Source organism: Centrocercus urophasianus, unplaced genomic scaffold (genome assembly GCF_019232065.1).
Source record: "Centrocercus urophasianus isolate 14NV4802_14NV808 unplaced genomic scaffold, USGS_Curo_1.0 seq_14, whole genome shotgun sequence".
Taxonomy (NCBI): Eukaryota; Metazoa; Chordata; class Aves; order Galliformes; family Phasianidae; genus Centrocercus; species Centrocercus urophasianus.
The window spans coordinates 10,883,757-10,898,180 of record NW_024884586.1 but is presented as its reverse complement, the minus strand read 5'-3'; the positions used below and the strand labels follow the sequence as shown (position 1 = coordinate 10,898,180).

Here is a 14,424-nt window from a genome sequence, read left to right as displayed (position 1 = left end):
TGGCCTGAATTTTTTCACAGTCATTTGAAGGTTTCCATTGGGGTCCTCTAGTCATTTGATGTGGCAATTAGCAAGAGGACTTTTGTACTCCAAGGAGATGAAACGGCCCTCTCCAATAATTATTTTATGCCTTGAAGAGAAAAAAAAAAAAAAAGCCCAAGGAATAGATAACATTGTTACATCAAACAGCAAATGGGTTGTGCTTCTAGCTACTTATTTTCTTTTATTAAAGCAAAGTGCCACTTTTCCCATGAGAAAAATCCTTGAAATTATAAACCTAAATTTCCCCATATTGTCTCTAGACTATCTACATTTTTATCTAGGTTTCCAGTGCAGTCTGTTTGCTTTGATCCTGCAGCATTTTATAATTCTTATTTGCTTTTAAAACTCTTCATGAAATATTAGCAAAGTGAAGGGGGAAAGTATTAGCACCATACGTAAAATCTTGTTTTCTTCCCATTAGAAACAAACACACCGAAAGATAAAGAGACAGATTTCTTACTTCATATGCTTAAGAACTCACATACATCAATCAATAATTTTATGCAAGATAGAAGAGTTTGATTTCTTCACAGTCAGTATAATCTGCTCAGGAAAAGCTGCATACGAAATGCTGTTGCTGACTTCATTCACATCATGAGTTCCCAGTTACAAGAAGACTGTTTGCAGGTGAGGGAATTAAGGCTTGGAGATAGCTCCCTAGGAAGAACAGCATAAGCTGATGTCAGAACCTATTGGTTCTTTTGCACTATTTTGATAATTAAGTGAAGCCCATCAGACTTCTGGTTAGAGAAATTTACTTATTTCTTTGTTCGCACCCTGCCTTTCTTTGTAGTTGAGCAAAGATATAGTGTTGTAGACAAAAGCAAAAACATTTTACAAAGAATTAATAAAAACGTATCTAAGCAAGTTTAAATTTTTAACAGCTAACTTCTATTCTATTCTTTAGTTTATTGAGGCACCCATACATGAAACCGAAGATTCTTTCACCAGCAGCGCAATTTCTTTTGCAGGACATTAGACACGTATTGATTTGTCTGGGATTAAATCAGAATGGTTCTATTTCCTTCTGGACTTATTTTTCAGTCATTTTAACTGATGAAATTACATGATTCTTTTACACTGAAACATTCCTTAGCAAATGTGTTGTCTTCTGCATCCAATTTGCTCTCTAAAGAAAGGGGTTAGGTCTAGTTGGGCAGACATACGCTGTTGCTACACATATTTAACTTTTCACCCACACTATAAAAAATCCGTAACTCATCCAGCATGCTGTTATCAGCATTTAGTCCTAATGAAAGAAAGCATTTTTTAAAGGAAGAACGAGTGGGCCTAATTATGTTCTCACTTAAGCTGAGTGCAAAGGAGATCAGAATCAGATTCAATTTTTTTTTTTTTTCTTTTCTTTTCTTCTTCCAGAAAGACAGAAGGAATAAGCTTATCAGCTTCACTGGTAGTTGGCCTTCCAGTTGGCATTTTCATTATACAAAATGGACATATTTTTCCACTCCCAAGAAATTATGAAACATATATGTTACAGATTGTATGTCATAGCTCCACTCCTTTGACTGAGTCACAAAATGTTTTCTTTCATTGATGATGAGCTTTTCTACAGGGAAGGTAATGGACTATCTGTGTTGTCTGGAGCTGGATGAATACATTGCACATCACTATTTTTTCACCAAGTTCCATCTTGCTTTTGTGGATCAGTTTTATTGCCTGTATGGTTTGATGGGCAGCTGGTAAATTGATCACAAGCCATAACTTGCTAATAGTTGAGAGCCATAATTTAAGCTGAGTTGTTAGAACCTTTCTATATACCACCTAGACAGCTTATGATCATCATTTTTGTGCAAGAACTGACATTTATTGATTCAACTATCACAGCTTGAGGCGATTTTCATTATTTACTTAAAAATTGTAAATATTTCTACCTGTGAACACTCAGAGCAATCCAAAGGAACTGGAACAGAGTTGATTTACTTTTGTGTCAATGTTCAAATAAATATTTACAGAAATGTACTGCTCACATGCTCAGTTTTTTCACAGTAAAGAGTAATCCAGATGATACGTACCTCAGTCCAGGCAAGCAACAACAGACCCAGCAAAGCACATGGAGATCATACAGTGTTTAAACATGCAGGAACAGCTGGCATTGTCTTACACGCCTGACAGACATTAGGAGAATTACATTACCTATCAAGTATTAACCTGGGGAACCAATGGAGTACTTCAAATGCTTTTGCACAGAAAAAGCACAGGAGAAGAGAGATTTCGGAACAGCAGAACAAAAATGATAGGTTGTGTCCTTGGGTCCAAAAGGAAATAATGGATAAAGATGGGTAAAGCAATGTGAGTTTGGAGATGGCTGACAAATGAAAAGAGGAGGTAAGCATATTTTGCATACAGCTGTCTGCCTGTTAGCTGTACATGGGGCAGGTTGATATGGGTCCAATTCTCCATCCAAAGCCCTGGTCAGTGCCCTTCTCTTCTTTGTTCCACTCCACATACCTTATTCTGCTACATACTTGCACCCCAGACATATGCTGACTTGTGTCCATATGCTATAGATATGTCCTATTAACTCTGATTGAAGAATATCTTGATTTCCTTTCTTTTGCATTTTACCCCCGGGAATAACTGCTTATATAATAATTATTACTAAACTATGATAGAAAGAAACCATCAAGGTAGCTTTCTTGTCAGGAAGAGCTCCAGAGAAGATGTAAGTGATCCTAGCAGAAATCACAGATGGACACAGACTTCATCTCAGTGTGGAGACAAGGTCAGGGCTAAGAACAATTTGCAAAAATGGACAACAGGCTAAACGACAGGAAGGTTAAATCTTCACAGCTTCACTCTCACCAGTAAAACCCAAAGAGAAGCTATGATTTGAACCAACTACCCAAGTGTGGTTTAGCAGCACTTGTATATTAGACCATCCCTACACCACATCCAACTCCCTACATGGGAGTCAGGTGCGGCTATCTGCCAGGAGTTTGCTTGTATCGGAGAGACAAGCACACAGTTAGTGAAGGAATATATTTCTTTCGTTCATGCAGTGGCTTCACTCCACAAGTCAGTGTAAAGAGTATCAGATGTGAAGGCACTATGGACCCATCTGCCTTTTGACAATTCCAGATGCTCTTAGGCATGCTGATCCCTAGAATAAATGGGGGGGGGGAACAAAACAGTGCTCTGATCTTCACAAATTTTTCATCTTTGTACTACCAATTTCTGATTACAACACACAAAATATGTGGTCTGTATGAAAGATGAACAATCTTTAAAGCATCCATCATTTCCTACTACTTTGAATACAAATGCTACTGAATGCACGAGTAAGAGGCCTTCTTTGGGGGGAGAAGAGTCCCTTCCATTTGTCAAAGAAATTCCCAAGCACCTTGCAATAGTTGACCTGCTTTCATGGGGAAGAGATGCAAAGTCCAAACTGTATTGCTGAAAACAGATGGAGTACTGCACTTAAGTACAATCGCAGGAGTGTCTAGAAAGATAAGGATGTAGCACAAGCAGAGGACTGAAGGTCGAAGAGAACAGATTTTCCCAAATAAGCTTGCATTAGGAGTAAATGAACATAAATAATAACAACATATAAATATGAAATACATTGGAAATCAACTTCGGGTCTCAAGAGGATCTGGAGAAACCCACTATGTCAGCTGTGCCCACGCTTACAGCCCATTACCCATCTATCCTGCTGGAAAACTTGATAACAGCTCATGGCATTGTACTAGTTAGAATGCTTCGGGATAGTGGAGCAGCCACGATCACACGGCATATGGCAGTTATCCGAATATTTATGCAGACATCTCTGTGGTTTTGGTCTGTCTTAAGCTAGGCTGTTGCTGCAACAACAAATAAAATATAGTACAAATAACTTTGACGCATTCATGCAAAAACAACTACGATTAATCTCCATCTGCCAATATAGAAGAAGTGAAAATGTTAACTCACCATGATCCTATGATGACTTTTGCTGAAATGGAGGTGTGTTCCTTAGAGCAGAATGAAGCCACTGATTCAGAAAGACACTTCAGAGTGTATCTTGTTGGCAGCTTGCTTTCCTGTCTCATTGACTTCAATACGTTTCAGACTGTAGCTAAAGTATTTAACTGAGATATATATCTTTAAAATTCTTTTTTAAGGCCTTAGTTACGTGGGAATGTTGCAGTGGTTTGACCTAGGATATGAATTTAATTGATTTAGATAAATCAGTGCAAACTCTTGTGGGAATATATTCATTTTAGAGTAAAAAGAAAAGCTATTAGTTTGTCTTAAATTAGCTTAGTTTTAAATTAAATTAAATTAATCTACTTACCTAATTATTTAGCCAAGCCTTAAAACCAAGATTTAAAATCTGACTGAAGTTAAACCAATGCACTTTCCCTGTAGACATCAGACTTTTGACCCTGTTGCTTGAATTATGTAGTCTTCATTCTTGATTAAAATGATTCTGTAGTCATCACACAGAGTGGGTGTGGAGAGACGCCGGCAGCAGTACATGTGTTCCCTAGAGTCCTTTAACAATAAAAGCCAGATTCCTTTGGTTTGACCTATGAAATAGATGTCTTCTTGTGTACTTCTAAAAACATGTTTGCAGTCTGCTCTGGGGATATACATGTACATATGTTCTTTTAACTACCAGAGATGCTGTAAAAAACATCAGAGTTTAGGAAATGACAGAGTGAGTGGGTGGCAAGAAAGGATCACATAATCCTCCAAGAGAGTCTTTCGGGTAGAGACTAATTTCAGGATGTGAATAGCAGCTGTGGGTTATCACTGCTTATAGCGCATCAGAATTCTTACAAATCTTCAGACTGGGACAACATGACTGAGAATTTGTAGGGGCTTTAATGCAGGCTCAGAATAGCACCCTCTCTAATGCCTCCCTGCCGTCATCCTCCCCAGCTCGGTGTCTTTAAGGAAAGCAATGGTCAAAGGAGTCTCATGCTTCACCTCATAGCATTTTACATCACAATTTTTACAGCAGTAAAGCCAGTCTGGAAATGTTTCCTTCAAATGTCACTTGGAAATGTCTCTCCCATTGATCAAGGCAAAAGGATCCAGATTTTGTTGCTAAGGGACCCAGTCTTTTCCAGGGTGCTGATACTTTTCAGTGCAGAAACACACATGGTATACATATATAGCCAAAGATGATCCCAGTATTTAAATTTGCGAAAGAAAGAAAACCACAGTCAGCCCTCCTGAGTCTAAATGGTCTACAAGCTTCTATTGCTAACACTCACCACTATCCAAGCAAGCTGCCTGTGGGGGAGCATGAGAGGAGGACAGCTGGAGATGGCAGTAGCATCACTGAGTTTCACAGTCTGCTTTTGCTGCTCTGGTTCGGCACCTGTGAAAAGACAAAAATCCTAAATCCCAAGGCAGGCCTGTCTCAGCAGCACTTATCACAGCAGATGTCCAGGAGGATTAATAAATATATGAATGGCTACTCCATATGCATACATACTATGGACATTCTCGTGATGTTCACACAGGTTCTGATGTTCCCTTGCCTTCGAAAATGACTCTTGCTACCTCACCTGCAGTCCCACATTATTAATCTTTTAAATGCCCAGGTAACAAACTGAATGAATATGAACTGAGACCCAAATACAATGGAGATTCAAACCAAAAGATTAAGGGGAAATTGTATTTTCTCTGGTTCAAGTCTCTAATGCCAATTGGATTAATTGGGAGATTAATCCAAGATACTAAACACTGATATGACTCAATTATGCATGGTATAATAGGATGCCATTCAGTTCCTTGGCAATTTTGTTCCCTCCCCATGGGGCAGTCTTGTCTGTTTAGATCATAAGCTCTTAGGGACATGAGCTTGCTACTGCTAGCGTCTAGCACAATAGTAGTCCTTTCACAGCTGGTCCCTTGGCAATCCAACAAGATTACATTTACTATCAGTATTGTTCAGTGGGAATTCTTCCATTAACTTTAACTGGAATTAGAGAAGGCTCATAAATGCTTTGAAATATATTACTCATAATGCTGAAGTAGAGATGTGCTTCAGTATGTTTTTTCATGGAATGTCAAAGGTCAGAAGCAGGTTCAATCCTAGACATTGTTCCAGTCTCCAACTTTTGACATTCTGCAAAGCAATCTTTTGGACTGCTTTTTTCAGGCTTTCACAACGATCTGGCAGAAGATGCATGTGACATTAGGCCGATGCCACCTTTTCTCTTCAGGAAACTCAATATTTTTATCCAGGTGTTTTTTAAGACAAATTGTAACAAATTTTATCTGCTCATATTCCTTTTTAATACCAAAACTGAGAAATGTTAAATTTAAACACTGTTCAAATGATTGCAAAAGCAGTTTAGACACATATTTCAATTAAACACTGAGTGAAGTCTTGTGAAATCGGGTTCACAGTTAAGCCGAGAGCAATCAATGCAGCAGGCATAAAATGTTTACTGTTACTCTTCTTGCAATATTATTTGCTTAAGGAGAGAAAAGGATGGTCCGTACTGTTTTCAGAGTAATAAGTGTGAGAAAAAATACAAGAGAAAAAAAAAATCTTTACCATTATCACTTGAATATTGGGAAAACAAAGCTTGCAGTACTTCAGGCCGGGCAAAGAGCAGCCTGTCTGCCAGCAATCTCTTGGGGAAATAATCTGGAGGGAATGTCAATTCACTGCTACATGATCTCTGGCTGAAGGAGTGTACTGGGCTCCAATTCAGATGCTAAGAAACTTAGGAAGCAGAGAACAAAAGGACCAATTTATCTTCAAAAGTCAGTATACTGATAACCCAGCTCTTCAGATTAATAGCAGATTGCTCCGTAAACAGGACTATTCCACTAAAAAGATAGTGAGTATAAAATGCTACTCAATATGTGTAAATAGACCAGAATATAATCTAAATCTAAATAAATTAATTCTGAATTATCACTATTGGATCAAAACCACTAAGCATTTTCAGACATTTTGCCTGTAGATAACTTGTAAAACCTTCTTTTGATATTCTTTAGGAGATGAAAGGCAAAGATAATATTAAACCATTTCTTAGTGTATCTAAAGATGAAAGAAAACTCCCAAAGAGTGTTCGCCAAATAGGTACTCACCATGAGCTAGGAAATTGGTGGTTCAAATGTCATGGGGAAATAGTATGTCAGTGCAAATTCTTTAGTGATCAATAAAGTATTCTGCATTCAAAACCTTCACAAAAAGGTTTCTGAGAACCTCCTCAGACTCCCCTAGGGACAATCCTTTGACATATTCATTGACACCTACTGGGGTAGTTGTCTTTCTAGTTTTGCTATAAGACAGCAATTTGCCACCTCATTATCAGTGTGATTGATGAGAACACCATCTGAAAATCTGTCACGTGATGATTGTTGGTTTGACTCCCCTAGATTGATCTCCTTAAAGACATACACTGATGTGCATGACAAAATGTTTTCTGGGGAAAGATGTCAATGACAGGTTTTTTGAAAGAAACTGCAGTTTCTGCAAAAGCAATTGACTCTTCCCTCCCTCCTCCCCACCCCTCCAACTCACCCTTTTTTCTCTCTCTTTGATATTTGTGTTTAAGAAGTAGAACATTAGACAGCTTTTGCTTTTAATGGCATTCCAAAGTTGGCTTCTCCACTGACAAATGCGGTGACTTTGACACTAAAGTGTGTTAGGCGCTTGCAGATCTCTGAACGAAAAGTTCTTGGTAAATTAGAAATGTGATCAGTGCACAAAATACCACCTCTTACTAAGAGCCCACTGAACATTACATCAGTACAGTACTCTTGAAACTTGCATAATTTCTCCCTCTCTAGCTACTTGTTGCATTTCCTTCCTCTTTCTCTTTTGTTTTTTTTACAGCTCTTCTTTGTATAAAAGCTAAGCATCCCATATTTTGAATTGTTCCCTTTTTCCTTCCCGCTGTTAGCCTCACTTGGCAGGTGCTTCAGTTCTGTTATGGGAAGGTGAGTTTGCAGCATGGTGGGAAGTCAAGAAAGATTTCCTCCTCACTAGCCTAGCAGGAGCACACAGAAAATCCCTCATTGCTGTGTCTCCATGGCTGAAGATCAGTGAAAATGTGGTTGGACACAATTCAGTGCCGAGTGCAGCAGAGCCATCCTCATCTGCAACATGCAGCCGTGAGCTCTGTGGATCCATGATGCATCCTGGCATGTGATACAGCTTTGAAATCAAAGCTCCAAAACAAGAGATTGCCTCTGTCTTGCCCATCTCTACTCCTGTTCACCAGGGTTAGACAGCCACGTCTTTCCTTCTTGGTGCTTCCTACTTTTTAAACTTATCCATCTCTACATAGCCCTGATTTAAGAAAGTGTTTCTAGTGATAACATGAAGATATGAATCAACAGGCCATCGTTGTGCTTCAGGAATGAGTTAGATGTCATACTGAAAATCAAACACAACTTGCAACCAAAGTCTTTCGATGTCAAGGCTAGTTGTTGGTCAACACTCTCACTGGCTTCTGTTACAGGCAGGATGGCTACCCACAATTTGGAGACACCTGAGAAGTAGGTCCCTGTACTCTCTAGTTGCTACCTTGAAGGTAAAGAGGATGGAAGAGGGCCCATACCATACTCTGCTCTCCAAACAGGTAATACAGTTATAGCAACTGAGGTTTAGATCCTTCTTGGAGCCAAGGGTGATCCCATGCACCTTGCTGGCACCTTGCTTGCTTGTTCATTAGCTCCCTAGTTGGTCTCATTATCAGTAGGCTGAGGCATTAGACACGGGAAGAACTTGCTTTCCAAATCTAGATTTGCAAGTTTTTGGGTTTTTTTCCCAAAGAGTATGAATTCCATTAACAAACACTACTTCATTTTTCTCAGTTTCTATATATTTATGTCCAAATAAGACTTGAGTCTTACTCTTTTCTCTCCATCCATCAGATTTTCTTTATTTTCTCCTATTTCATTCTGTTACCTTTCCAATAGGAAAGATCAACATGTTATCATAAAATCATGTAATTGTAGAATAATTAAGATTGGAAAAGACCACTAAGATCATCCATTCCAACAGTCAACAAATCAACACCATGTCCACTGAACCATGTCCCTAAGACATATAATTGTCAGCTGAGAATTGGGAGTAAATACAGATTGAATGCAGATGTTAGATAAAGGCTAACTCCTATGACCCAGAACAACACCATAAAATGCAAAATCTAGTAGATACATTTCTTTCTGAATTCTACAGACTAATCCATTAGGCTGGAATTGTCACTCAGTACAAGAATACCATACCCTTACATCACTGCCTGTTTAGTAGTATACATTTTATATTGGCTACAGTTTGGGAAAGAAATCTCAATCTGTAAAATATTCAGGGACCTGATACCTAATGAACAATAGATGAATTCTAATCCACTTCACTGAAATGACTGTTACACAAACACATCCGACTGCTTTTATAAAGATTTGAAGATAAAGATTGTACTAAAGCTCTTTAAAATACATTTTCACTAATAAAAGTTTATTCAAACATATCAAAGAAGGTCTTTGAGAGTTTTGCTCTTCAGCATAATTCTAAAAACTCTCTAGTATTCTTCGAAAAAAGCACCAGTTCTCTCATCTTCTGCCTCTGTATTTTTAAATAAGCTTCTTCAGGACAGAAACACTGCAAGATTCCGTGTAATACATCTCAACACTGCCTGGTAGTGCAGGCCTGGGAGAGGGGACTGTTCTACCCCACTAACTGTGCAGTGGGGATTTGGAATGTCATTATAAGCGTGAGAGATGACATCTTAGATGTCATAGATAGGTTGAGAAGTAGGAAAAGACCCTGAGCTGATGCATGCTGTTGCAATCGCACTGATTTGCAGTAGCTGAGACTGTTAGCCCATTGTAGTGGCGCAGTCCTGTGCCCTGTGCTAAGGCTGACTGTGGGTAAACAAAGTGCTCGGTGCCAGTGCCCAGGTGCTGTTCTCTTAGAAGGCTGCATGAGAGGCAGGGCCCATCCTCACTGAAGTACACGGGACTGGGGGCAGCTGCCAGGGCAAGGAGGGAGTGAGAAAAGAGAGGTCGGGGAGGGGAGACCCTTGCACAATGTGGAGTGACTTCAGGCAATTAAAAGGAAAACGAATGAAATTTCTGGCTGAATGCCATAGTACTCTTTTTTTCCCCCCTTCTTCGCTGCCATTAGTCCATGAAAATGGGAAGGTATGTGAGGAATTCCCCACTTTATATTCCAGCTCCCATCTATTGTATTTTAGCTATGCCAGAGCAACACTGTTATTCTCTCAGGCAGCCTGGGAAGAGTCAGGCATCTTGTCCAACAAGACTGATGACAGGGCTGAGGCTGACTGAGCTGTGGCAAAGCTTAGCAATGCAAGCTGAAAGAATCTGCTGATCGGATAGGGAAACAAGAGCGCTGACTTCTGCAGCAAACCACCTTTGCGGGAGGTATCTTTTGTTGCCACTGTTTGATCTATAGGGAAATAAATAGCTTTTGCTTAATCATTCTGTTTGCAGCAGTGGGAGGTCAGTGATAACAAATCGATATTATTTCATGTTAGAAAGCAGTAAGGGTTATCCTGCTTTTACTCTATGCTTGGAGTCTCATAAAACCTGTTCTCCATTTTTTGTTGTACAACCAAACTTTCTCCATATTGAAGCTAATGGCAAAATTCCTACAAATTCCTACAAATTCCTGAAATTCAGTTATAGAGAAACTCCTAATCATCTCCAAGGCAGTGTACATTAGATAACTGAGCCTTTTCAGAATCATGAATGTTGGGAAAGACCTCTAAGATCATCCAGCTCAGCTATTACTCCGTTACCATCACCCCCACTCACATCCCTCTGTGCCTCATCTGAATAGTGTCTTGCAGCACTCTCGTGAAGTATATTAGCATTACTGACAAGTAAATGCCAAAAATCACAGCTCCACCAAGTTGGGGAAAAAAATTGAGAATCCTAATTAAAATATCTTTGCAGATGTCCATCCGCCCTGTGTGGTAGTGCCCTGCACAGGGTAGAGGCACAGTCCTGCTGCTGTGATGGTCTCACACAGATACCAGCATCAGCTGCCTTCATCCCTGCAGCACAGCACTCTTGCGCTTGGCAGGGCTACAGCTCCCATGCCCACCACTACAGCTCAGCTAGCTGCTCTGATCCTGGCTCCAGCAATGGGCCATAAAGAGTCCAAAACACCTTAATGTAAAAAGACAGGATTTTAAGCATGTTCAACTACTTGTCCAACTACTTATCAAATGCAAATTGTGTTTTTATGGATGTAGTACTTATTCACTTCTCTTAAGTGTTTCACAGTTTCAAAATTTCAAAAACAATAGAAACCATATTCCTTATTGACAAGCAGTGGATTCATTTTGTTTTGAAAACATATCCATAAAATTCTATAGAATTAATTATTTACCTTCAGTATTTTGAATTGGTTTCAGGGGTTTTTAACACATGGAGTGTTGTAGTAATATGAATATTGATAAAAAGCCATTCTTTAAGAAAAATACTGAATATCTGTGACTTCTTCATATTAAGAGGAAAAATAAAACACTCCTGATTTCAAACTTACTTCAGTAGATTTGTTTTTGAATAAGCACCCAAATCTCAAAAATCTGATTCTGTCTTCAGGAAATGAGGCCTGGTGAAAACAACCCAGAAACCTGACAAATATTTTTGAATCTTATGATTCAAATTAATGCAGCGATTGGCATCATTGCAGACTTTGGATTTTTGGCTTTTTGGCTTTTTTTTTTCCCTCTTTTTAATTAGCATTTTTGCTCATCACTGTAGTTAATATCTCAGGAAAAACACTAACCGAAGTATAAATTTCAACTACACAAATAGCGTGCCTAAAATTACACTGTCTGAAATTGAAAATATGATGTCCAAAATTATCTTTCCCCATTTGTTCTAAAAAATTCAGAGTATGATTTCTTTTTGCTTTGTCTATAGAAAGTTCAGATTGTGAATTTTTGTTTTCCCCATCAATTCTTCTAGAATTCTTATTTCTACAGTTTTCTGACCAGCTCTACTAAAATAACATCAGCTCTCTCCCTCTTAGTATGTTCAAATATAAGTGCGTATAAATCCTATTCATAATTTTATAGTGGTTCTATTAAAACCAAAAGACTTTTCTATCCAAAAGTACAAAGAAGACACACATATACTGTATTCCAGGGGATTTCTTAGCTATCATATGAATACCTTCACATAGGTTCTCATGCAGTTTGGCATAATGATATAGGGCTTCTTGAACAGGTCCGTGATTTAATGATTAACAGCTGCAGCGGAAGGGATTTCTGGCCTAGTTTTGGTGGCATGCATTCAGGGAGACACTCCAAACTTGTTTTATATCACATTACATAGCAACAGAATACAAAAAATCCATGTACTTCTCTTTCTGAATGTGGACAGTTGAGAGGCAATAAGAATTAGAATCAATAACAAGGAAATAACTACTAACAAGGAATGACAACACTGTATACAGTGATGATGTTCTTAAATCATGCAACAAACTCTATTCAAGGTGCATAAATGATTTATCTCATTAATGTAATTGAGCACAGACTTTCCACTTCTCCAATTTCCTTTCATGAGAGCTCCTTGCTCAGAGAATGTTGTTCCGTTTCATTTGTATGTGTCTGCAGACTAGGAAATTCACAACTTGTGCTGTTACTTCAAATAGCAGTGCCTCTGAGAGCCCTATCATGGAGCTGCCCAGGGCCAAATTCCCCTTGGCTTACTTTGATGCAAGACTGAGATACTCCATCTGTGTCAGCAGATGTATTGATTGTGCTGATATAACAGAAAGGATCATCTGAAGTAGCAGGCTTGGTTTTCTAGAGCATGAAGAAAGAGTCACCAGAATGGAGATGCTGGTGCCCAGAGGCTTGGTGTGCATGTTTACAGCCCAATAGCTGCCTCGTAAAGTGCTCTCTCTAGGTGGAGGTAGCACCAAATGGCTCAACAAGTCACAACAACCTCACGCAATGCTACAGACCTGGGGCAGAGCAGCCAGAAAGCTGTGTGGAGGAAAAGAATCTCGGGGTGTTGGTTAATGCTCAGCTGAACAAAAGCCAGCACTACAAGAAAGATATTATGGCTCTGAAGCATGTCCAGAGAAGGGCAACAAAAGCTGTGAAGGGTCTGGAGAACAAGTCTTATGGGGAGCAGCTGGGATTTTTTCAGTCTGAAGAAGAGGAGGATCAGGGGAGAACCTATCGCTCTCGGCACTGACCTGAAAGGAGATTGTGGCAAGGTGGGGCTTCTTCTCTCTGGTAGCTAGAAATAGGACTAAAGGGAACAGCCTCAAGTTGCAGCAGTGGAAGTTCAGACCAGATATTAGAATTTCTTCTCAGAAAGAGTAGTGAAGCATTGGAACAGGCTACTTAGGGAAGTGGTGGAGTCACCGTACCTGGAAGTATTTAAAGAAAGGGCACACGTAGTACTTAGGACATGGTTTAGTGGGCAATATTGGTGATAGGTGGACTGTTGTACTAGATGATTTTAATGGTCTTTCCAACCTTAATGATTCTATGTCATGAGGCCTTGGCCTTCTCCTTGTTCAGAGTATACTATACACTGCATGTGCCCTGCTTCTTTAGGGTTCCTTTCTGTGAAAGCAGGATGGGACTAGGAAGAGGTGAGCACACATTAGTCCATATCTTATCCTGTTAGGGAGCAAAGACACAGCCAAGGCTTGCAGCCAAGTACAGGAGTTCATATCCACAAGTACAGACCTAGCCAAAGTGCCCTGAAGGCACATGAAGGATTGTCCTCTTATTTCCAGAAATGCTCTGTGGAAAAGCATTGATTGACAGGGAGAAGGCCAGGTTCATTTCACCCTAGTTCAGATGTCTACAATATAAACTTGTACATACTAATACTTGTTTTCTTCAATGGGCTTGAGGAAAACAGGTATTCCTCTTATAGCTTAAATTACTAACTTCAGACTTAGATTTTGTCATAAACTGCTTATTTATTTCCAGTAATTCTAAAGATAATAAATGTGATAACTGAAGTAGATGCCTTCACTGCACCATGTAAACTTGGAGGACAAGAGTCCTCACACAGCACAAGAGTGTATTAGCTAATTTATTTTGCACTAATCAAAATGCAACCTATTGTTGAAGTCAGAACTGGATGAATTAACTTTGATTTTGTACCATTGTAAGTGATGGCAACATTTAGCCATTGATCTAAACATGATTTGTTGGTTTTTTGGTTTTTTTTTTTTTGTTTTTCTTTTCTATAGGGAAAATATAAGAATAATAAATAAATATGTTTCCAAACTTTTTGGGGGAATGTTTTTTTCTTCTAACAGCATCTTTAGTCAGTAAGTTAGTTGTCATTTATTAGTCTTCTAAATGTGATCATACTGAAATATCCCCTTCTTTGCTAAAACAAACAAAAAAAACCAACACACTTCGCCAGACCTAATATCTCTGTACAATA

General features: G+C 39.0%; 1 long non-coding RNA gene across 6 annotated transcripts in view; it reads right to left on the bottom strand.

The window, feature by feature from the left end:
- Positions 1-14,424, bottom strand: part of LOC122158137 — a 62,507-nt gene that overhangs the window by 21,416 nt on the left and 26,667 nt on the right. For 5 of the 6 annotated variants that reach the window (XR_006168141.1, XR_006168140.1, XR_006168144.1 and 2 more), the window contains 6 exons: positions 5,268-5,374; positions 4,340-4,539; positions 3,976-4,201; positions 3,707-3,866; positions 2,076-2,168; positions 528-699 (listed from right to left, as the gene is read on the bottom strand). This is a non-coding gene — a long non-coding RNA (uncharacterized LOC122158137). The remainder of the gene's footprint in view (positions 1-527; positions 700-2,075; positions 2,169-3,706; positions 3,867-3,975; positions 4,202-4,339; positions 4,540-5,267; positions 5,375-14,424) is intronic. The other variant, XR_006168143.1, reaches the window with a different exon arrangement.